The sequence below is a fragment of the Alligator sinensis genome, unplaced genomic scaffold (assembly GCF_000455745.1).
Source record: "Alligator sinensis unplaced genomic scaffold, ASM45574v1 scaffold193_1, whole genome shotgun sequence".
Classification (NCBI taxonomy): Eukaryota; Metazoa; Chordata; order Crocodylia; family Alligatoridae; genus Alligator; species Alligator sinensis.
The window spans coordinates 633,536-657,770 of record NW_005842199.1 but is presented as its reverse complement, the minus strand read 5'-3'; positions in this window follow the sequence as shown (position 1 = coordinate 657,770).

The window sequence follows — 24,235 nt, the reverse complement described above, 5'->3', positions numbered from 1 at the left end:
CAACACACTGGGCCCCTCCACAGCCCAGGGGCTGCATGACCCGATGGCAGCTTGTGCAGGCAGGCTCCGCAGGGGGGCAAAAAAAGTGGCAAGGAGACCACTTTTTTTTCCCGGCAGAGACTGCCTGCCTGCCTGCCTCTTGCACAGCTGGGGGGGAGCTGCCGGCAGGCCCTGAGCTGTGGGGGGTCCCAGCCCCTCCTTCTGTGGTGCCAGCTGCCCCTGAGGCTGCCCGGGCAGGGTGCTAGCAGGCAGGTGCCACCTGGGGGTGCTGCTGCCATGGAAGGAAGGACTGGAGCACTCCACAGCTCAGGGACTGCCAGCAGCTCACTCCCCAGCTGCACGAGAGGCAGGCAGGTTCTGCTGCGGGGGGAAGTGGGCCCCTTGCTGCTTTTTTTTTGTTTCCCAGGCAGAGCCTGCCCACAGTGGTGGGGAGGAGGTGGGAAGCTGCTGGCAGGCAATCACTGTTCTGTCACAGTGATAGAAGTCCCTAAATGGAAACGATGGGTCACAATTAAAAACCCACAAATTAAAAACCCACCGTTTCAATTTAGGGGAACTAACCCCAACCCCCACATGTGCAAGCGCCCTTAAGCTGTCATCTCATCATTCACATCCTAGGAAACTGCTGTTTTAACCCCTGAGCAAGTGGGCAAAAAGGGGATCATCATCTTGTCTGGGGCATTTAGCCCCAAATATGTTTTTGTCCAATGAAAAGTATTTTTTTTTGAATTTGTAAGTGGTTTCAGTTCTAGATTTCAGATAGCTTCAGCTATAAGATAGTTCAGGTTTACATTGGTTTACATGCTTCAGGAGAAAACTGTACTCTTGGGTGGTGCAGCCTGTTGACCACTTGGGGAGGCAGCAGGGCAGAGAAAGGGTGCTGCTGTGTGAGGGTTCTTGATGCATTCAAGTTTGCTGAGTTTTTATAGACAGTGTTCTTTCCCCACTCATTTAGACACCCCTGACTACATTATCAACATGTGCTGCAAAGTGCTCTGGCTTTTTTTTAACAGTAATATTGTAGGAAAACCATATGTCCATAAATGTTTCCAGTATATACCACATATTCCTGAGGTTCATAAACTGCCTGTAAAATTTTACATGCAAATTCTTAGTCTGGGAGCCATTTTAATTACTAAAGGCCAGAATGCCTTTTGTTGATTTTCACATGGAGAAGCTTCTTCGTGTGTAGCTCTACTCTAACCCTTTTGCTTAAGAGTCTCCCTATCCTTCTGTATGGGCCCTTCAAAGGCATGCCTTGCCTACCCTGGAGTGCTTCTGGTTCTGCCGGTGTCTGGTTGTGACAGACAGAGCAGCAGCAGCATATCTATATCTGGCATGGAGTACAGTGAAGCAGTCAATGAACCTGAAAAGTGGCTCATGACTTACAGCTCAGAGAAAAAAGTGTGTTTTTGCCCTGGATCTCTGAATGGTGGCCTATCACAATGTGGAGTCTTATAAATCCTTGCACCTAAAGCTGGATGTGCAAGGAAAGAGATGAGGAAAAGCTCATTTAGTCTTCCCTTATTCCCATTTCTCCAATGACTTTAACTCATAGATGGATCTAAATTAGATTAGTCTGTTGGCTAGCACTGGAGGATTGCAGGACAGGGGTGTTGTGTGCACGTAGGAGTTAGTAATTATAAGAAAGTTTTTTTTTTAATAGCACTGGGAGAGATTTCCCAGCATTGATGGCTAATAATCTGGAATAGCCTCCTATGAGAAAAGGAGGAAGCTTCATTGATAGTGGGTCATTTAAGAATAGAGTGAACCAAGCTCTGTAAACTATCCTGCAGAAAGGCTCTGACACAGACTAGGGAAGGTAAAATTAACCTCTGGAATATTTTCATTTAATCAATTTCATTCTCCTTCAGCTGTAATTTCTTTGGATGTATAAAATTACCCATTGCTAGCAAACAATGGCAATAGCACACCCTTGGTGAGGTCCCTATTTTATGTAGAACCTCTAAATGCAGGTAGCTTAAGCCAAGGGAACCTCAAGTTAAGAAGCTGATTTTTCCCCCACACAAACACTTTTCCATCCCCCTTCTTCACCCAGTTCCCTTGTGCAAAAACAATTTGTAAAGGGGCTTTGTTCAGGCTAAGGGAAAGTACAATGGCTGGGTGGCATTGATATGGACACGCTGGAGACTTGTAGTACATGAGGTGTGTGAGAGTTCACAGGCCCACAGTTTTGAGCATTAGCAGATAGCTCTAATTCACCATGCTAGTGCCATCTGCCATCTGTTTTCTTCTGCCGTGGACAGAGGTACCAGCTTCCAATGTAGTTGTCTCTGCTCTCCACACACTGCTATAATGAAGCCACAGTAGCATGTTGCATGCTCACCAGTATTTGGGAGTTTGCCTTTGTCACTAAGCCACTGAGTTTCTTAAAAGCCAATTTTTAATATCTTCCAGATATTAATGTTACTGCATGGAAAATAAAAGAGCACTAATACGTTGAGGACTTAACAAAACCTATGTGTAATAGTGGAAAGACAAAGAAACTTAATCTGTGATACACAAGGCAGGGTGGCGGGGAGAAGCATGATATAGCTATAATGAGAAACTGAAAGATTGACGTGAAAAAGATGGGACAGGCAGCAGAGTATAAATAGTAGCTGCAGCTTATTTGTAACTTTCATTTTTAGGTGGGGATGATTGACACATGGATGGGCTGGATGAAGGTAACCTCCTTGATCTTTAACTTGCAGGTCACATGGAGAAAACTTTGAGAAAATACTCCAACATGTAGATGTCAAATTGAGTGACAGCTGCGTGTGAGGTGAATTGCATTTACTGGCTTTTTTACATGCATCACTTCACAGAAATGATGGCTGCCATTTGAACAAAAAGACATCCTTCCCGACCGGGGTCAAGAAACTGACAGTGCCCACCCATTAATAGAAAACACTGTCATTTAAAATAAAGTGCTGTGTAGAAAACTTCAAAAATCTATTAGCCAGCACAGAGGATAGTATCAGTTTATGCACATGAATTACCATATACCATTCCAGTGTTAATGTACAGCGTGGTGTGTGGTACAATTTTCATCTGTAACAATATATATAGAATGCCATATGGCTGACAGCATGTACTACACATGTCAAGTTCTTCTATATCCTAGCTTGCTACATCTTATTTGATTCTGTCTAATTATCTTGTTTGAATGGAAGGGAGGGAGGGAAAGCAAGAAAAGCCAATAAGAATTTAAAGATCAAGGGCAACACATTGTATCAATGACTTAGTTCCAATTTGAATGTATTTCTATATTTTGTTTAAGTTGCAAACTGACATTCATTACTGAGCAGGAATCTGGTTCTATGATAAATGTCTCTTCCTTAGGGATCTCAATAAAACCATGTTTTGTTTTGTTGCGGTGGGGGTGGAGCTTCCATTTGTGTGATTTAACTCCCAGCATCACTTTTCCCTCTGCTAAACAGTGCCCATGTGACATAAAATTGTTCAGTAATTTTGCTTAAATTCTCCAATGATTTATTTCCCAGCAGAAGGAAAAATTGTGCCAAGAAAAGAACAATCTAAAATTGGACCCAAGTGTCTGAATGACTCTTTGGAGTAGGATTAGAATTTGAGGCCTGAATTTCTCTAAGGGATTTTAGTGTATTTTCAGACCAAATGCCCCAGGATCCATTCTTGGTCTGATTTCTGCTAGGCCTGACTGGAACTGTCAGTCACTGCCATTTACTTGGACACAGCTAGGAGGAGGAATACTACTGTAAGAAAATGTCTGTCTTGGAGGGGAAGAAGGAAGCTCTCATCTCCTCTCCAGTGGGAACAAAACATAAAGAACATCCCAAATGCCAAGGAAGAAGTTGAATGAACACAATAGGATGGAGAATGTGGGATCATTTTCCAGTTCAGGAAGTGCAAGGTTCTTCCTGTGGAGAGTTAAAGGATGTGAAGATTTGCAGAACTTGAGGGAGGGGAGAGGGCATGATAAGGAGATTCTGCACTGTAGTTTGGGGTATTCTGCAGAGCAGCATCTAGACTTCCAAAAGCACTACACTCTTGAGAGTCTCCCATTACTAGGTGTGTGTGTTTTAAAGGGAGCTTTTAGGAATTTTTATGTAATTTTTTAATTTCTTTGTTAGAGCTCCAGAATACTGACAGGTGTTACTTAATAGAGGTTGGGGGGACTGAGCTTGTAAATCACATGTGAGCAATAACCTGTTGAGTAATAAATACTTACAGTGTGGAGGATTGGCTGGATTCTTTCAGAAACTGGAATGTTCAGCTGCTATAATCCTCAGGTTTTGCATTCCTGTAGAGCTATAAAACTGAACTGTTAACTCCATAGTTAGAAATGATTAGTTGGTCCAATGTGAGCTTAAAATAGCGACATTTTTGCATCATTAACTTTTACTAGCTGCTGCTTTTGAAATGAAACTTGGTGCCATAGTGAAAAGTCAATAAAGGTAGAAACAACTTATCAAAGTGGTCAAGAAAAACAAATGCATACAAATAATTGGCTTTCTGCACAGATTTGTGGGTGACAGATGCTCAATAATACCAGTTAGCGTTACTCTGTGTATCTAACATATTCATGACTTATATGGAAAAGGGAACTCCATTTTTAATTCACGTAGCACGGTCTTTCAAGCAAGTAAATGCCATTTAATCCATGAACGTGATATTTAATGCTACCATGCTAAGATTCCCCAGTCTATATGATGATTGGAATATTCCAAAAGGGGGCATTCTTGTATTAGTAAGGTTATTTTCCTTAATGATTATGAAGGCAAATAATATTTATAGTAGAAAGCTCATTTAAAATTCAAAAGGCAGCCAAAATTAACAGCATTCTGCTCTGTTGTATGAGAATCTGTTGCCATATTTTCTCTAAAACCTAATTAAACATGACTATCCATTTAGGATAAGGACTGTCTGTAACATTTTCTAAAAGTTGTCCTTATTCAATAAATTATCACTTAATACCATGACATTTTGCTAAGTGATTACTCGAAAAGGCACTATTCATGACTGCTACCATGATTTCATAGTCCCACTGATGTTTGTTCTTTCTTTCAGTTGTCCTGAAATTTATATCAATTCCAACTACATTTTATTTCTTTAATCCACGTTTCTCCTTGTTGATAATTTTTGTTGTTGTTGTCAGAATCCTTCTGCATAAATTCCATGTTAATTATGTGAAAGAAGTATGTTCCACATGCTTATTTGGTGTGAAACCTGTTTCTACAAATGGTATGTAATTCCTCTTTCCCAACTTTTCAGTGAAAAGATTTAATTTTCACACCAGAGGTGTTTGCAGCTCCAAAAGGGGGGTTAGTGCGGTGAGGCAGAAATAGAAAACTTCTAACACAGCAAATATGAATATTTAATACAATGAAAATCAGGATCTGTGACTCTTTAGAATAGCCCAAACAATATTTGATTTATCCATCCTACTTACTCTTAATGGGCCTCTGTAGACATGATGAAGGGACCTTGTACATGTGACAAAATTGCCCCTTTTAGCAGTTTAATTGCCCTTTTTAGCGATTTAATTGCATCATAGTATACACAGGCAGTGGCATATTGCAATTAAATTTCATCACAATGTACATGTGCAGGGCGTGTTTCGATTTAACTGACTTTTTATGTAGCAAAGTAATACACCTCTGGTGCATTATAGTTTGCTATGTAACAAATTACAGTGATACATCTGAAGATGGCAGCGGGGACGGTGCATGGGGCACTGGAAACCCAGGCATGCTCGGGGAAGCTCAGGCTTGGTGGGCTTCCAGTGCCCTGTGCACCATTCCCACTGTCTTCTCCAACTACCAGCACACCCAGCCGCCCCCCTGCTGCCTTCCCACACTGCCCCAGGGGGAAGCCAGCCCATTCCCGGGTGGCCCCAGCTGGGGGAAGGCGGCAGAGATGATGCATGGGACACCGGAAGCCCACCAAGCCCAAGCTTCCTTGAGCATGCCTGGGCTTCCAGCACCCTGTAGACTGTTGGATTGGGCCGGGTGCTGCCTGTGAGCTGGGGCCGCACCCATGCAGCTAGCAGCGTGCCCAGGCAGCCCTGAGGGGCGCTGCTGCTGTGGAGGGAAGTACCAGGGCCCCCCACAGCTCAGGGTCTGTGAGACCCAGGTCACGTGGGCAAGCTCCATCGAGGAAAATTTTAAAAAAGCAATGAATGGCCCATTTTTTTTCCCCAGCAGAGCTTGTCCACGTCTCCAATGGCTGGGAAGTGAGTTGTTGGTGGGCAGAGTGGCCTCTGAGCTACAGGGGGCCCCAGTGCTTCCCTCAACGGTGGTGGTGCTGCCAGGTGGCACCCAACCACTGGCATCGACCCAGGTGGAGAAGGGAAAGGGCTTGTTGGAGGTGGAAAGATGCATGTCCAGAGTAATTGTGTTCAAGGGGATGCACTCATTCAATTCTTTTTCCCATGAGAAAGTCATTTATAATAGTTGAGATATTGAAAATATCAGAGACAGAACAATTTACTTAAGAATTGCATCATTAAATAAATTAACAAATAGTCGGTTATGAACAATAGGCTAATGCTGGTATTCATGTATACATTTTCTCCTCTTTGACAGAGATGAACATTCTCCATTTCCTGCTACGCCATTCCGAAGGGATATTCACATGTAGTTCTTGTGCTTTAAATTCTTTTGCATGAATGCCATTTGCATTACAGTTTGCTCCCTTTAGTAATAGCTTGCTTTCTGGGACTGCCTATTCTTCCAGTAGGCACATTCCACAGTTTTGTGTTTGGAAAACCGCTGCAAGTATTCTCCTCCCACTGACTAGCCAAAGAATTCTGCAGTAGAAATTTTCTGACATTCAGATGTGCTCTTCAACTTTTGTTCCTTCCTTTCCTGTCCTGTGCCTGTGTTCTTTTTCACATACAAGTATCACCAGGTGTGTTCAAGTGTAGAGGCATGTGGTGTCAGTGTGTCATTGCTGGCACAGAAAAAGCTTTCTGGCACAAAAGACAACTGTAAGGATGCTACCTTAAAGCCATCATTACCAGGTACCTGTGCCTTTGGGCTGAGTACTGACCAGCTTATGAATGGGCAATGCACTATCCTAATAGACATATCAGTGAGCTGCCAGCTAGGAAACTGTGTATATGAATTTATTTGTTAATCATACGATTCCGAAGCAGCTACTAGAATAGATGTCAATAGTGATCTGACAAAACTATGGTCACATGAACATGCCATCAATAATCTAACATTAGGTTACAAAATGCTAGCATAGAGGAAATATTTGCATTGGTTGACTGATGATGTTTCATCACCAAAACTACAACCACATTATATTAATTTTCTTCTGGGGAAATTAAGTTTAGAAAAATGACAAAAAATCTCAATAGCTGAATTTATTTCTTCATTGCTTCTCTCTTCTGTTGTTTTCTGTGTAGGCTGTGCTTAAAAGTTGACCAAAGCTATACACATTCAGAAGCTATAATAAGAGACTTTAATTATCTGAAATGCTTTATCATCCTGTTTTGATCTCCATCATATGCAAAATAATGCTGTTTTATTTGGTTTGATTTTATTGTCTTGAAGTCCTGTAATTTTGGCTAAGTCCATTTTTTTTCAAGAGTATCTACTTCTTCTGAGGCCTTATCTTTTTTAGCAACTCATATTCAGATTCTCAGGTGTTTTCTTTTCCTCCTGGAGGTGCCATTTATTGAAGTTGAGAGAGCCCAGCACCTCACAGAAATTACCCTGAGCCCAAGTCCCAATATACTGGGATAGGTGCAGGGCTGTGGTTTCTTTTGAATGAGACTTAAAATGATTCTTTGCAGTTGCTAGGGGACTTAGGATAAAAGAATGGATGTAAGTCAAACTACCTTTAGCCTGTGCCTAAATTCCCTACATAGAATTCTTCATGACCTTTTTTTTTTCTTAAACTACTACACTGTAGTACTGCACTGTTAAACAGCTGCTGACTTTCATCCCCAAGTGGCTATATTTCAGTAGTGAATAAAGTAACTTCTATTGTCAGAATTTATTTTATTAATCATGCATATTCTGGTAGTGCCTAAGGGCCAACTGTTGTGCTAGAGACGGTCTACTACTGTGTTTGTACAATGCCTGCCTTGACAAGCTTTCAGCCTAAATAGACAACACAGACATGGGGTCTGGAGATGGGGTGTAACACTTAATACAACAAAAAGTGGGATGGCAGTAAATGCCATGTTAGTTCTATGATTTTTATGGGCTGAGTTACTTAGGGAATAAACGTAACTGATAAAGGACAGAGGATGAGGAGGACAGTGCAGAAGAAGCAGGGGACTTATGAAGTGAAACTGGGGCACAGATATTGTGAAAGACAATAGTGAGAGATAAGGAAAAGGTTGGAGCAAACAGCTGATCAGCACAAGGGGGAAAGTCCCATTTCTTATCTCATTGAGGTGCTGCAGAACTTGCTTAATTGCTATAAATCTCTAGGACCTTTCATCAGAGGATTGACAATGATTAGGAATCTTCTGTGTTAAGACAGCTGCCTGTCAGGCTGACCAATATTGCCTCAGTCAGTTCCTTATGTTATTCCTCTCTGTATTCATCTCCTGTCTCTTTTATTATATTTAGTCCTTGTTTCAAAACAGTTACAATTTTGTCTTTTTTTTAACCAGGACCTGTATAATACTTGGAACTAGAGGTACTACAAGTTCATGCCTGGGAGTCTTGGGTACTTCTTTAAGACAAATGATAACATTGGGCCACAAAATACCGTGGTTCTGTAATTTAGGATGGTAACATAGGCGTATGTGTTGAAACTGCATTTGGGACGTGTGTAATGCTTGTTGCTTATTATGCCAATATTTTACTTCCATCGTTTCATGTTAAGGAGCTAGATGCACATGGCAGGAGAGAGGGGGAGATGCTGAAATGCAGCTTATTAGCATCACAAAGGGAGTAGACTTGCCGGACAATTAACCTACATTTGTCCAGTAGACCTTTTTAGAAATGGTTTGATAACAGTGGTACAATCCAACCGTATGGTCTGTTGTGGAGTGCTCATCTATCCACGCAATATGATTACCTGAACATTCTTCAGAGTATTATAATGTGACACTATTGCAAATCTTTCTCTGTGTGCCTAGGAAGTAAAACCATAATAAGGAAGGGGAGTTGGTATCTGGCAGATTTTTTTTTAAATTTGGAAATAAATATGGAATAAAGATTCTATTACCTACTTATATAAAGATGTGGTTTCATATGATCTAGATAAGAAGTCCTCCTTACATCACTGAGGCACCTTGACTAACCTAATAGTTAGCTGTCAATATTTGAATTAATTTCTTTCCTTTCATAAGCTTAAGGTGTGGCAGTAATTATGAAGACAAACATAGAGATTTTCATTTACACTACATGTGCTGATAGCAAGAGGTCAGTTAAGAAATCTGGTGTATTCTTCTATGTCTCCTCACTTACATGGATGTGGAATCTCCATCCTTGGAGGTTTCTAAGACACGGCTAGACAAAGCCTTCACTGGGATGATATAGTGGAGGATGATCCTGCTTTGAGCAGGGGGTTGGACTAGATGACCCACTAAGGTCCCTTCCAACCCTAATTTTCTATGATTTTCTATGATAAATATTTATGCCAGTAATGTAAAATAGATGGTGGTGTCTTCAGTGATGAATTAGTAGCTAGATGCTATGACTACTCTATTTAGACCACTTTATTATAAGGGGAGACAATTTTTACTGCCTGTTGCAAGTAGATGGATACAGTAGATCTTCCCAAAGATCAAAGTATGTCTCTAGGGCAGCCAGTAAATTAGTGGAGATTATAAATGAGTGTGCAGTCATTGAAGTCTTGAGACCTCAGCTCAAGAGATCAGAGACTATTCTATCCCCCTTTCTGTTCATAAGTCTCTCTCTAGAATAGATTACTTTTTTATACTTAAAAGCAATATTCATGGACTTCATAAGAGCAAATATTTCAATAGGGCATGTTCTGATCACATCACTCCCTGTTGTATATGTTCTTATTATGGACTGATACTTTGATTTAATACAGAAACATGGAGACTGATGTCAATGATGTGTTTGGGGAATCATATTGCTTAAATAATTTCATCATATTTTTTAGCAAATATAGCCTCTGCAGGAACTTTTTAGACAGAATGGGAGCTCTTCAAGTCTCTATTAGGGGGTATAACAAGTGTATGAGACAGAGAAACAGCAAATTAGAGAACACTTTACAAAGCTGATAGAGGAAATTATGGCTATGGTGGGGAAAGTTAAATATAAAACAATTCACACTATGCTAAAATTTGCAATTAAAAAACTAGAATAAACAATTCAATTTTAGAAAGGGATTTCAAGTTAACTACTAATATCCAAACTGGGAGATAAGTCAGAATAGTGCCTTTATACAGTGGATTGTACAGCTGCTTTTTATCATATTAAATGTAAACATTTAAAAATAAGTATCTCAAACTAAGTAATTCTTTTAAAGTTACTGAATGTGCTACTCGACTTGTCATAGAGAATGTGTACTGGGACTTGTCTAGACATTTCAGCTATCAAGAAATAGTTACTGGCAAGAAGATACTAGCAAGGAAATAATTGAAGGACCATCAAAATTTTAAGAGCTCTTAATTGGTATCAATGATACTAATCAGATTTTTTTTGAGGCATGTTGTATTACATACAAACATACTAGTGTTTTATTATAGGAATGCATTTTATTTTGTTGCATGCTAGAGTGCGCCTTGTGTCAGGCACATTGCGCCCCACTCAACTCCCATGGTTACCAGTCCTCAGTAACATTGCTACCCATCATCTATGCCGTACAAATGCTATAGTAAACTTACTAGCCTGACTCTGTGATAATCCTGTGCTGCCAGTACTTTGGGACATATTCCACTCAACAATAGCTCACCTCCCTTCAAGATGTCCAATACAGTCCACCCTTTCAAAACTCTCTAACTTTTCCTTACTTACTCAATGGCATGAAGAATGGTTAGTATAAGTACCAATCAATCATCACATCATCTCTGACCCTACAGTCAGTCAACCAGGATTTAGCTGGCCATGACATTATTGGGCACTTCTCAACTGTTTTCCAGTTTGACAGGGTCACTGTCCCTCAAACTAGAAGTGCACCAATATATCGGTCCGTATTGAATCAGCACCAATCCAAGGAAAATTGACATTATTGGCAATCGGCTTTTTATGGCCGATATAGCTAATAAGGTCACCGATGAATGTCGTGTGCATGTGCACAGCTGCAGCATGCGCATGGCCAGGAACGCAGCCTGGCAGCTTAGAGAGCGGTGTCCAACTAGTAGCTGTGTTGGGGGGAGGGGCATGGGGGAGGAAAGGGGCATAGGGGAGTGGATTGAGGCCCCCATGGTGAGGTAGTGAGTGGTGATAGGGCAGGTGCTGCCCAGCGAGGTAGGGTTGGGTGAGGCGCAGGATGGAGCCACTGGTGGCTCATCAGGGGAGGGGGGGGGCACAGGGGAGCAAAGAGAAGGGGGCAGCTCCCTGCTGCTGCCCGCACCCCCAGGGGAGGCATGGGGGGCATGTGTCCCTTGGATTTGTGCACAGGGTGAGGGCAGGTTGCCTGCTGCAGGCTTAGGGCCAGGGGCTACACCAGCCTCTTTCTGATGGCAGGAATTGGGCTGGGGCTATTGGGAAATTTGGGGTAGGTATAGCTTATTTGTAACCCCCCACACAGCGCTGTTGGTGCCCACCTCACCCCCACCTGCCTTGGGCAACCCCCCACTGGGAAAAGGCTGGCACCACCCTTGGGCCCAGGCCCACAGTGGGCAGCCTGCCCTTGCCCTGCACACAAGTCCGGGGGTCACATGCCATCCATGTGTCCCCTAGGGGTGTGGGTAGGAGCAGGGAGCCATACCCCTTCCCTACTTCCTGGACAAGCTGCCCATGGCTCCATCCTGTGCCCCACCCAGCTGGGCACCACCTGCCCCTACCCCACTCTCTCCCTCACTGTGAGGGCCTCAATCTGCCTCCCCAAGCCCCTTCCCCCCAACAGCCCCTTCCCTCCCTTTACCCTCCAGATGCTGGTCTCCAAGCTGCCGGTCTTCATATTGGCTATCAGATTGGTATTGGCTGATAGGGCTGGTTAATAATCCACCATTGGTATCACCCAAAAATATCTTTATTGGTGCACCCCTACCTCAAACTTATACCAATGGGGCCTTCTCAATGACAATAAATGCCCTTGTGGACAAGTTCAAACTGTGTCCCGCATTGTTGACTTGTGCTTGTTTACTGTGCTACCTGGTGGCCTTCAAACTCTTCATGCTGGTGATGACATCACCTTAAGATTGCTGAAACAATAAACCTAAATAAATAAATTATAAGGAAGCTTCTGCAACCATTCCAGGGGGTGCTCTGAACTTGCCAGCCAGCACACATAGAAAGCATGAGAATACAATGGTAAATAGGATAGGATGTTTAATAGATTATCATTTTCTCTTAACCTGCCCACTTCTGTGAGATGCTGAGTATCTCTTGCAAGTTTGCTGTTGATCAATGGATTGTTTTAAGATAGAACCCTAAAGCCATAAGGAAGCAGGGGCAACTTTTATCTAGGAGAAAATTAGTCCTGTTCCTCCAGTCCTCTTGTGAAGTTGTTACCTGAACAAACTGCAATTAAGGTCAGTAAGGCTTGGAACAGATGTTGCATTTGTCCCCTGGACAAGGTGTACCTTTGTTTGTCCTGGAGCAGAAATATTCTGGGATTGGCGTGTACATACCTAGATAGCCCTTCTAATCAGGGTTCAATGATCGACTGAATGCATTCCTTCTTTTCTGCCATTGATTCAATGATGAAATCCTAGGATAACGGTTCAGACATACTTTGTGATGTCCTAGGATAAACTGTTAGTAGGTCTTCTTCCATGAAGCTATTTAGGTTTTATCCTGTGATAATGGACATAGATGTCTGAGTGACTGCACTTTTTGCCAGGGTAAACTGGTTTATCCCAGATCAAATACAATGTTGGTTTGCCACCTGAGTTTTTGTCTGAGGACTCCTGAATCTGGCCCTTTGGCTTTGTTTTTTCAAGCGACCAATATAGAGGTTCTAGACCAGGACTGTCAAACATGGCTTGTGGGCTAGATCCAGCCCTTTGAGCCCATCCAGCCCCCAGTGTCACCCCTGGGTTTGATCAGACCCACGTGGGGCATAGCATGTGCCCATGGTGTGGAGCCAGTCCATGAACTGGACCAGCCCACAAACTCCCTCCCCCTCCCCCAGCATGCCTGATTGAACAGTCTCTCCAGCCAGTCTGGTTGCTGTATGCAGTGTGGGTCCCAAACCAGCCGGAGCAGGCACTATGTGGGGCGTAGACCCAGAACTTCTGAGACTAGCACCACATGCAGTGTGACTGCTGCTCCAGCCAGAGTGTGCGACATGAGAGCCCTATTCCAGTTGCTTTGGGATCCATGCCCCACACAGCATGGGTCTCAGATCAGTTGGAGTGGCTTATGAATCAGGTATGCTGGGGAAGGGAGAGGGAGAATGAGAATGGGAAGGGGTTGGTAGGCCAGATCCAACCTGTAGACTAGCCCTATGCCCTCATCCTGCCCTGCTTTTGGCCCTATACCAGACAAAAAAGATTTTGATCTGAACAGAGTTCCATTGTAGTTATATTAACTGACTTTTCATCCCTGCTTTTGGACAAATAATGATATTTTGGCATTATGCTTGTAGTTACTTAGTTTATGCAAAAGTATTTCTTTAAGTTTAAAGACCAGCTTGGGATTTTTTTTTAAATTACTAAGTATAGTACTTTATTTCATGTGATGCTCATTGAAGTCAGTGGGACTATTCACAAAGTAGAATGCTACCAAGCTCGATTACAGTATCTCACACTTGCCTTTAATGTTATGTCCCATTTCTATTGTAGGTCCCCTTTTTCCAGTGTAATTCAGATCAACCTCTCTAATGGAGTCAAATTAGCCAAAAACTCAATAAAACCACATTAAATTACCAGTGGTGAAAAGCAGTAAATAATAATATTGCTCAATAACATCTTCTATCCATAAAACAGGTTTGGCACTATCCAAGCTACTTCCTCATTGCTGCATTGCTGATGCGCCTGAGCCTGGAAGAGACACCATTGAGGACAATAGGACATTTCTGTCTTCATACCAATTTCCTGTCCTTAGGCTGATAACTTAGTCTGCCAACACCAGTTGGGAGGTGTCTTGTTTTTGTGGACCACTTGAAATTATTCTAAAATCTCAACCTTTCACTAGAGCACCCAAAGAATCTTCAAATGTGTTTTGATGGCTCTCAACCTAGATGACTTTAAGATTCAAGAAACTAGAATAAGTCATCAAGATATGCCCCCATAAAGGGAAGACAAGCCAAAAGAAATTGTTCCTGCTAAATGATAACATTTTGTAGAATGAATTGTTAGCACTAAGGAAAAGTGCTTAGGATTTAAAATGGTCTTTCATGTTTATAATACAACACAACTTAAGGGAATGACATGATGCAAAGTGACACATACAGTGCTGTGCAGAGTGCATCACTTTGTGCAAAATGGCTCCTTCGGGCTAGGATGAAAGCTTCATCTTTACGAACATCATAAGCTGCAACATCTGCTCAAAACTGTGGCAAAAATGATGTTATTAGTTTTTACAGAAGGAAATTCCTACCACCCATATGAATTATTTTGGTGATTACATTCTCTCTCTTGATGTGGAGGATTTAATGAGTGATAAAATGTCATGTCAGTAACAGGTTTGATATTGCTACTTTTTATGTATGGGAGGACAATTTTTTTTTAACTTGCAACGTGGATCCTATTTTCTCGGATTTTTGAAGCAAATTAAGATTTTGCAATTACTGAAAGCCCTCTCACCCCCATCAATTGTTTTTGTACCAGTTTTTGAAGGACCAACTGATACTTTTTTAAATGTCACAATCAAACAGCTTATGATAAAATCTTGTGCTGCACACAAGTCTGCTTAAACTCAAAACACTTTAATTTCCTCTCTGTTTCCTCTGTCTTTGTTCAATGGTCCTGATTACCCACTTTGGCTGTTACACTGTGTAACTGTTTGCTTTATTGTTAAGATCCATCTGAGGACAAGCTAGGTTGAATAGCCAATGTAATGTAAACATGTGTGACTAATCCTAGTTATATGGTACTGTTTTGTCTTGAATATTCTGGGCTTAAAGACATTGTCTGGATAAAGCTGTCAGCAAAACAGGGAAAGAGCAAGGCAGTTCCTCTTGAATCTGAAGATTAATCTTTAAAATCAGTTTCCTAACTTTTATTTCTTGGAAAAATGACTGGCTGAGTCAACACTGTTCTGTAAGGGACAATAGCATTTTAGACATATTTAAGCCACCAAATCAGTCTTTTTATCTTTCTATGCATGAAGAAGAGAAACAAGGCATTTTGACCATAAATAAGGCATTTAAAAATGGGGTGTTTATTGCATGAGGCAAAATTCTACTTTTGGCTACCATGGTGTAAAATAGTGGGTGGAAGTCATAGCTGGATTATTTAGAATGACAGGAGATAATATACATTTCTTGTTTCATGTCACTTAATGTAGTGCTAGTCCAACTTTTGAAAATTAGCTTGTGCAAGGAAACACAAGGGCATCTAGTAGAGATCTTATTCTTTATAAAAGACTTAAGCTTTTATTCCAATATTGCCATGTGAAAATGAGTGAATCATACCAGCAAAATAGTGTTTGACCTCAGAAATGTAAATGGTAAGTGTTATTTATACAAATTGTGAAAATCAAGAAGAAATCCAAAGATATTGGCATCAATTCCAGTTAGCAGGCAGAATCTATTTCTTTGTGTGCTTTGATATTGTGTAACTTTCTCATGGTACCTGAAGCTAGTGGGAGAAGGAGGTGGGGGAAGGGGATGCCAAGAATGAGTTTAAAAAATCAGATCTTATCTGGAATTATAGAAACCAGATTAACACAACAATGAAAGACTGGGCCACAAACAGATGGAATAATGTGTTGATACACTTAGCAAAGTTTAGGTCTTCCTTTTGTATTGAAAAGAAACTCAGCAGAAGCCCAGTTCTCATGAAACAAAGTTGGAATTAAGTTGCTTAGCGATAGTGTGTGGTCCAGGTTATATCTGTAGGCAAATAAAAGGCCTGGATTAAGAATGTCTTTGCAGAACCCTGGACCACGCTTCCCCACAGATGATAGGCTATGAGCTGATTCATATTGATTGCAATGCTGCTGACACCTGCTCAAAGCTCCCTCTTCTGTTTCCATAGTAACCAAGAGAACCGAATACTTGTCCACATACTTTAGGAACCTCATTAAATCAGGCAGCAGGACAGCAGCTGTGTTCTCAATGTGTTACACTGACAGCCATGGACTAATTTTATGATGCTCAGGTGATTTTTGGCCCTCTCTAGGCCAAACTGTTGAAAATGTGGAGATAGTGGGACAGATGGCAGAATAAATAAATATTGCCAATATGTTTAATGCACACACATCGTCTGAAAGGTGCAAACCAACTGCAGTAATTTTTTATCAACCTGGGTAATTTTAAACAAAGCATAAATCAAAGATAAAAGACAATAAGTCTGAATGAAACTATTTTTAAGTGATTGGTTTTCCCAGTAAATGAAGTGAATGTGAGACGTATGGCAAAAAACCAAAAAATGTTGCACAAGTATAGGTAGAATGCTCTTCTCTTGCTCTGTCATGTTTTAAAATGTCATTCCCACATTGAGCAAACCAAAATATTTCCACCTATGCCTTCTATCCATTTCTAGCATTGAGCAGTATCTTTTATTTCTATGCAGCAGTCCGTGTATCAACAAAATTCCCAGCCGCTCTAACCACAGGCCTGTTTTTGGCTCAGCATCATGCACTTTGGGTTTTTGTACTGATTCCCAATGGATCCCTCCCTTTGGAAGTCAAATTACAGCTGCAGCCTATTTCTGTGCTGCATTTTCCTGAATGAGGGCCCTGTATCCTAAGTGTTAACCCAGAGCATAAAACAAAATCATGTACCAAGAACAAAACTGAGAAATGAATTTAACCTGTAACTTATTTAAAATAACTTTGAGTAATTAGAACATTTGTAAGTTTTATATTATAATGATTTTAATTATTTCATATTAATTCTTCTTAATCTGAGAGGGTAGTAGAGTCAGAATTAGATTTTTCAAGCTTCATTGGGGCTGAACACACCCCAACATAAATCTATTTTTTGCATCAATGAAATGGAAAAGGACGGCAGGTATTTCTTCCCTTTAATACAAACCATACTGGTATTACTCCAATTTAATTGTCATTTCATGTTGAGACAGTTACCCAATGTTTGGGCACAGTTATGTTTAATTCAAGAAGAGGCAAAGGATGTAGGGGAAAAAAGCATAAACTGCCCAGAATAAGCATGTTGCATAAATTCATAATTAAACCTATATTTCACAAAACTGAGGTGCCAAAATGAAAGCTGAAAAAAGTAACTCTAGAGCAGTGGTCCCCAACCTTCACTGGCCCTTGAACAACAATACCAAGCAAGTCTCATACTGCAGGCAGCTTCATACTTTGTTCTCTCTTTCAGCTTTAGTCAGACGGTTTCATGGATAGCATGTAGATAAACTATATCACTCCAGACAAATTTTGCTTTTTCAAGTTGAACACAGATGTATCTGACTTACTGATGCCAAGACTACTACTCAGCTCCATTTTACAAGTAATTTGTAGCAAAATAGTTGTAGACTGAGAAACAGTCAGCTTCAACAGGGCAGGGTCAAGCTGTAAGTAATCAATTAGTGCTCAGTCACAGGACTCTTGGACCGGAATGCTTAAAATAACCCAAGTTCTTATAAAAATCAAAGAAATGGTCTTTATATTATTGTCTAATATTAGTGATTAATACTATTGACAATAGTAATAGCATGTGTCTATTCTTTGAGCAACTTGTAGTAATCTTTAGGAACTGATAGTAATTTCATTATTAATTTCCTGGATTTACTTTGTGTGTTTGCATTACATATAAAATTTTGTACTGTGTAATTAAAATGGATTAATGGACTTCCAAAAAACAAGTATTAATTTAAAATAACTCTTAGTAAAAATAATATATAATTGTTTTACTTTGTACCAGTAATTTAAAATTGACTTTTCAATTGAATAAAAGAGTATAGTACAGCTAGAAGACCTGTGTTTCTAATTAGACATCCCATTTACAAAACAGACAAGAAAATCACTTAAAAATGCTAAAAAAGATAGCTAGTCAGAATCTTCTTCCTTGTTTCATTCTATAGCTTTGATTCATGCATTATCAGATACTTAAATTTTGTCATCTGCTTAAACCTCATTGACTTTTAATGGGATTTCAGCAAGTGCTTAAAATGTATCTTTCCTACACTTGTGCTTAATAAGGCTGAGGGTTCTTAATTTCCTTTTTCAAGTCAAACAATAAAATAACTTTTCATTTTTATATTAAATTATAATAAATGAAATATAATTCTGGATTCACCTCAGTAAGACAGAGAAGAATTTGACCTCTTTATTTTTTCAAGCTAAACTTTCATTGAAGTCAATTGTTCATTTGACTCAGTCAAAACTGTGAAGTGTGGACATAAATTAAATACTCTCTTACAACTTAACATAAACAAGGAAATATAGGGGATGAAGGGATCATTTTCATATTCTGCCTAAGCATATTATCACAGAACCCATGGCCTGCATCACCTGTTCTCATGTGGGACTTTAATTATCGGGGTATCTTCTGGGAGGGAAATTCGGCAGTGCACAAGCGGTCCAGCAAATTCTTGGAGTGTGTCAGGGATAACTTTTTGATATAGCTGGAAAAGAGGCCTATTCAGGGGGAAGCTCTTCTTGACTTGCTGCTCACAAACAGGAAGGAATTGGTTGAGAATGTGAAGGTGAAAGCTAACTTGAGTAACATTGGGTGCAGCTACATATTCAATTAATGTGACACAATAAACTCTAGGTGCCAACTCTAGGCGCAATCAACTCTAGGCACCAACTTTTATTTTTGTCAGAAGGGACCTAAGATGATGGACATGTGGAAAGTTTTACACATTTCAGGAGACAGCCCTCTTCCTAAGGAGGGCCAGGGCCCTTGAGTCCGCACGTACTCAGTACCTCTGTCTGGAGCTGTTTGAGCTGGATTCAACTGCTCCCGGGTGCAACAGCTATATGTGCGCACAGGACAGCAACAGTTTAAGCCAGGGAGGAGCAGCCCTGGGCTGGCAGCAGACTCAGGGGGTCAGCCCTGGGCTCTGGATGGTGTTGGGCAGCAGAGGGGCTGGCTGGGGAGCAAGGGTGCAGAACCTGTGGAGCTGTGGCAGGCCGGTCCCATACTTTAGCACGCTCAAGTCCCAGCGAGCCCCTGTCTCCATCTACATGTGAGTTTCATCTCAATTACTCTGCTGTAAGATAGTACTGTCCCCAACAGTATTATCATATAGTGGAGTTACTTAATTTACTATGATGTAATACTGACGCATGTGTAGACTGTGATGCTTTACTGTGGAGTTCATTAGTCACCTCTTCAGTAAAGCACATGTGTAGATGTACCCACTGAGGATGAAATGATACAGTTCAAGATCCTAAGGGGAGGAAGAAAGGAGACCAGAAGAATAAAGACACTGGACTTCAGAAAAGCAGACTTTAACAAGCTCAGGGAACTGGTGGGCAGGTGGGAGGCAAGTCTGAGAAGAAAAGGAATCCAGGAAGTTGGTTGCACTTTAAAGATTTTCTCTTATGTGTGCAAGAGTAAGCTACCCTGATGCAACAGAAGAATGAGAAGTGCAACATAAAACTAACTTAGCTAGATAGCAATCTCTTCAGTGAGTTGAAATTGAAAAGGGAACCCTACAAAAAGTAGAAGGTTGGTCATAGTACCACAGAAGAGTATAAGTATCACATGGGGTGCAGGGAGAAAATTAGGAAGGCCAAGACACAATTTGAGATGCAGCTGGCAAGGGACATAAAAAGCAATAAAAAAGTTGATTTAGGTATGTTGAAAGTAAGAGGAAGGCCAGAGAAACCATAGGCCCTTTTTCAGAATGTAGAAGGCAATCTAGTTACAAAAGATGCAGAGAAAGCTGAAGTATTTAATGTCTTTTTCACTTCAGTCTTAACAAATATGGGCAGCTACCAGATGACAAGCACAGTTGGCAGCAAAGATAGGGAAGAAGTAAAACAGCCTAGGGTAAAGGCAGAACAGGTTAGGCAGTACATAGAGAAGCTAGATTCTTTCAAGTTGGCAGAGTTGGATGGAATGCACCCTAGAGTACTAAAGGAATTGGTGGAGGTAATTGCAGATCCATTAGCTATCCTCTTTGAGAACTCAGATGATTGGAAAAAGGCAAATAAAGTGCCCAATGTTAAGAAAGGAGAAAAAGGAGTATTTGGGGATTTATAGGCCAGTCAGCCTGACCTTGATACCTGGAAAAATTATGGAGTAAGTCCTCAAGGAATCTATTGTGAAGCACCCCATAGAAGAACTAGGTTATTAGGAAGAACCAGCATGTATTCATCAAGACAGGTCATGCCTGATCAGCCTGATTTTCTTCTATAAGGTAACAGGCTCTGTGCATGCAGGGAGAGCAGTGGATGTGTTATGTCTTGTCTTTAGCGAGGCTTTTGAGTCTCCCACAAGATTCTCATTAATAAGCTAAGGAAATATGGACAGATGAAAGTACTGTAACATGGAAATGTAACTGATTGGATCCTTGTGATCAATGAGTAGTCATCAATGGCTCAATGTTTATTTGGGAGAAAGTGTCAAGTGAAGTTTCCCAGAGGTCTGTCCTGGATGCACTACTGTTCAACATCTTCATTAATGATTTGGATGATGGGATCGAGTTCACACTTAACAAATTTGTGGTTGACACCGAGTTGGATGAAGTTGCAGGCAATCTGGAGGACAGAGCTAGGATCTGGAATGACCTGAAGAAAAGGTCCACAAACAATCAGCTGAAATTAAACAAGGGCAAGTGCAAAAGTCTTGCCCTTGAGACAGAATAATTGCATACACAAATGCAGGCTGGGGAATGACTGGCTAGGATACAGTACTGCAGAGAAGGACTTGGAAGCTACAGTGGACCATAAGCTGAATATGAGTCAATAGTGCTCTCTTGTTGTGGGAAAAGGTCAACAGCAACTGGGTTGTATTAACAGGAATATCACTGGCAAATCAAAGGAAGTGATACTTCTGCTGTATTTGGGACAGGTGAGACCTTACCTGGAGTACTATGTCCAGTTTTGGACCCCACACTTTGAGAAGGATGTAGACAAATTGGAAAAACTCCAGGGGAGAGTAACAAAAATTATTAAAGGCCTGGAAAGCATGACTTTTGAGGAAAGGCTGATAACACTCTTCAAATACCTGAAGGGCAATTATAGAGAGGATGAAGAGGGGTTTTTCTCTGTGACTATAGGGGACAGGACTGAGAGCAATGACCTCAAGCTGCAGCAGAGGAAATTTAGGTTGGAGATTGAAGGAACTTTCCGACTAGGGTGGTGGTCAAGCATTGGAACAGGCTACCTAGAGAAGTTGGGGAATCTTCATCCTTGGAAACTTTCAAGAGCAGGTTAGGCAAACACTTGGCTGGGATAGTTTAGACAGGTGTAATCCTGCCTTGAGCAGAGGGCTGGACTAGATGACCTTGTGAGGTTCCTTCCATCCTTACTTTCTTTGATCCTATGTAGTAATGTGTTTTTTCAGGGTTTTTATTAAGAAAAATAAGATTTGTGTTGACCCAATATTGGTCTGATTTTAGCTGAAAACAACTTTTCAGTCAATGTTCACAAAATTCACTAGCACAAGAGCTAGACCACTTGCCCAGGATGTGGGAGACCCAGATTCAGTTCCCTCCCTCTTTTGACTCAAACCACTACCTCCCACCTCCTCTATGCAGGCCTGGGCTTGCTTATACTTTCCCTCATGACCTGAGAGTGAGGACCCATACTCACTAGCCTGTGTGTGTTGTCAGATTTTTTTATGAGACATTTAAGGGAAGCTTCAGGACAAATTTATTCTTTGCAGAGCTTGGGTGACTGAGACAATGATGCATGTTCACTCCTTTGTTGTCCCAAGGCCACCTTCCATATAGCTGTAAAATGTAGACCGCAAGGGAACAGGGTTATTCACCTGGTAAGAAACCTCTCTGAGCCAATATTGTCCAAGTGAATCTGCTGGTAACAACAGTTGGAGTTTTCCATACAAGTACCCATACATCAGGATGATAATGTATTCCTTGGTGTCTGTGCACTAAACAAATTAATTTCCAAGCACTAGCACCATTTAAAATAAATTTTAAACAACTTTAAAATGATATGTTCATTTTAAAATTATGTTCAGTATGGTCTAATGCATTATGAGTTGGTGGCTTGGGAAGGTGTTATGCAGCTAATCCTGACAATGGAGGAAAGGGAGGTAATTAACAAAGACAATTGAACTTTCATTTGTATTAATAAAGGCTGCGAGTTAAAGTGTTTGGTGGAAACAACTGCTATTTATGTTTCCAAACAGCATTCTTTTCTATCAGCGCATCTTTTTAAGATGCTTTATTGTTTGGGATTCTAGTTGACACCAAGTGTAATAGATTTCTTGGAAACAGAGTTTAACCATTAAACATGAGGAAGTATGTCATTATTTTCTGCAGTTAAATGCCCGAAGGTAAAGCTGAGTGAATTTAATGCATGAAGAAGGGTAATTATCAGATAATCTTGATTGCCAAAATTCTTCCTACTCCAAGAGAAAATGGATAAGAGCATAATCTATATGGATGAGTATCTAATTTCTTTTTACTCCTCCTTAGTTTGATCCATTGTAGATAGTGATTTTGCTGTGTTGTTTTTTCATTTTCCCTTTCATTGCTTCTGTTGTATTTCTCATCTGTTTTACAGCCTGATTCATCTTCATAAATTATACTTATTTTCCCAATTCTTTTTGTTTCAGTAATAATTATATGGTCAAATGGATTGCTCTGTATTAGAGACTAGAAGAAAAAAATTGGCAGAAATTGTAGCAACAGATTTTTTTCCTGAAAGCTGAGGTGTAAGTTTGTCACAGCTTTTGCAAATCTTCCTTCTCAGCAGTCATGCATCAAAGGCTTAGAACCGCAAATGAATTATTTTGATTACTGTTGCGCTGGGAAGATCTCCAGGGACCTGAGGTGGCAAGCTTCACTTGCTGTCCATTCCCTTCAGGCCAAATCCTACCCCCAGGAAGGCAATGAGAATTTTGCAACCAACTTCAGTGAAGCCAGAATTTGGCTTGTAGAGTGAAGAATTTCTCAGGCAAAAATCAGATCCAAGCTCACCTGAACTTGCAAAGGCCTGACTGCCTAGATTTTTTTGAAGGTTAAAACACTACTGACAAAAAAACTAAATGAAAGGAGTTAGGAGTGAGTAGAACATCTACACAGAAAATGAAATTTAAAATCAAAATGCCCCAATTTTCCAAGGTATATTTATAATTTCAAAAGCACAAATGCTTTCCCCTTCAGAAGCTATATATCTTATATGATTCCCTCCAGTCACCACATGCATACAAAACTCTTTCAAATAAGCTTTCCTATTGCACACTAAGAATGCATTCCAAAAGTGAATTAAGTTGCACTGCACAAAGGCACTTGATGCACAATGAGGGTCATGCCAGGTCAAAGGCAGCCAAGTCTGGAAGTCACTTGGGATCTGGTGAAGCAACCAGGATCAGAACAAATATAAGGAATCTGAGTGTTGGGAAGCCAGAATCTGTGAAGTCAGCCTGAAAAGCCAAGTAAGGGAGCTAGACACTCAGGCAGAGAGAAGAGTCAGAAGGCAAGTCAGGCTGGGTAGCCAGAAGATCATTTCAGGACCTGAGTTGAGAAAGAAGCTGAGTTAGGAAGCTGAAAGAATCAGGCAGAGCATGGATCCAAAGGCAAACCAAGTTGTTTAGCAGAGGGATTAGGCACAGAGCCAGCAGAGGCACAAGCCATAAGAAGCAACAAAACAGCCTGAGTACATATTGAAACCAGATATTTCCTGTTCTTGTGCAGGGGTTTATATGGAGGGAGTGGAGAGTCAGTTGACTCCAACTGACCACTTGGGTTGCAGGGAGTGTCTGGATGGCTAGGTCCTTATGGAGGCTTCCAGCCCCCTGCGTCCAGGTGTTCAGCTCATCAGGGCCAGTGCAGGCAGGCTTGAACCTCCCCCCCCAGCCACCCAAAAGGCAAGTGCCTGTTGGGTTCAGTGGCACTGTAACTCAAAGTGCTTTGTGCAAAGCGTCATGAGTT